Source organism: Aplysia californica, unplaced genomic scaffold (assembly GCF_000002075.1).
Source record: "Aplysia californica isolate F4 #8 unplaced genomic scaffold, AplCal3.0 scaffold00885, whole genome shotgun sequence".
NCBI classification, from domain to species: Eukaryota; Metazoa; Mollusca; class Gastropoda; order Aplysiida; family Aplysiidae; genus Aplysia; species Aplysia californica.
The window spans coordinates 75,265-76,418 of record NW_004798155.1 but is presented as its reverse complement, the minus strand read 5'-3'; positions in this window follow the sequence as shown (position 1 = coordinate 76,418).

Here is a 1,154-nt window from a genome sequence, read left to right as displayed (position 1 = left end):
TCACAACACAGTTTGAGATGAACACTGACACACACACTACACACTACTGCTTGAGATGAACGCTCACACACACACTAAAGCTATCACAACACATTTTGAGATGAACGCTCACACACACACCACAACTATCACAACACAGTTTGAGATGAACACTGACACACACACTACACACTACTGCTTGAGATGAACGCTCACACACACACTAAAGCTATCACAACACATTTTGAGATGAACGCTCACACACACACCACAACTATCACAACACAGTTTGAGATGAACACTGACACACACACTACACACTACAGCTATCTCAGCACAGCTTGAGATGAACACTGACACACAGGTACACACTACAGCTGTCATAACAGTCATCTTTATCTCTCCTTTTTTCCTATCACACTTCTATCATCCTCATCTCTCCGTTTTTCCTATCAAACATCTATCGTCTTTTATCTTTCCTTTTTTCCTATCAAATATCTACCGTCCTTATCTCTCCTCCTTATTCCCTGTCAAACATCTATTGTCCTTATCTCTCCTCTTTCTTTCCTATCTTTTTATCATCTTTATCTCTCCTCCTTCTTCCCTATCAAACATCTATTGTCCTTATCTCTCCTCTTTCTTTCCTATCTTTTTATCATCTTTATCTCTCCTCCTTCTTCCCTATCAAACATCTATCGTCCTTATCTCTCCTCTTTCTTTCCTATCTTTTTATCATCTTTATCTCTCCTCTTTCTTCCCTGTCAAACATCTATCGTCCTTATCTCTCCTCCTTCTTTCCTATCAAACATCTATCGTCCTTATCTCTCCTCCTTCTTCCCTGTCAAACATCTATCGTCCTTATCTCTCCTCTTTCTTTCCTATCTTTTTATCATCTTTATCTCTCCTCCTTCTTCCCTGTCAAACATCTATCGTTCTTATCTCTCCTCCTTCTTCCCTATCAAACATCTATTGTCCTTATCTCTCCTCTTTCTTTCCTATCTTTTTATCATCTTTATCTCTCCTCTTTCTTCCCTGTCAAACATCTATCGTCCTTATCTCTCCTCCTTCTTTCCTATCAAACATCTATCGTCCTTATCTCTCCTCCTTCTTCCCTGTCAAACATCTATCGTCCTTATCTCTCCTCTTTCTTTCCTATCTTTTTATCATCTTTATCT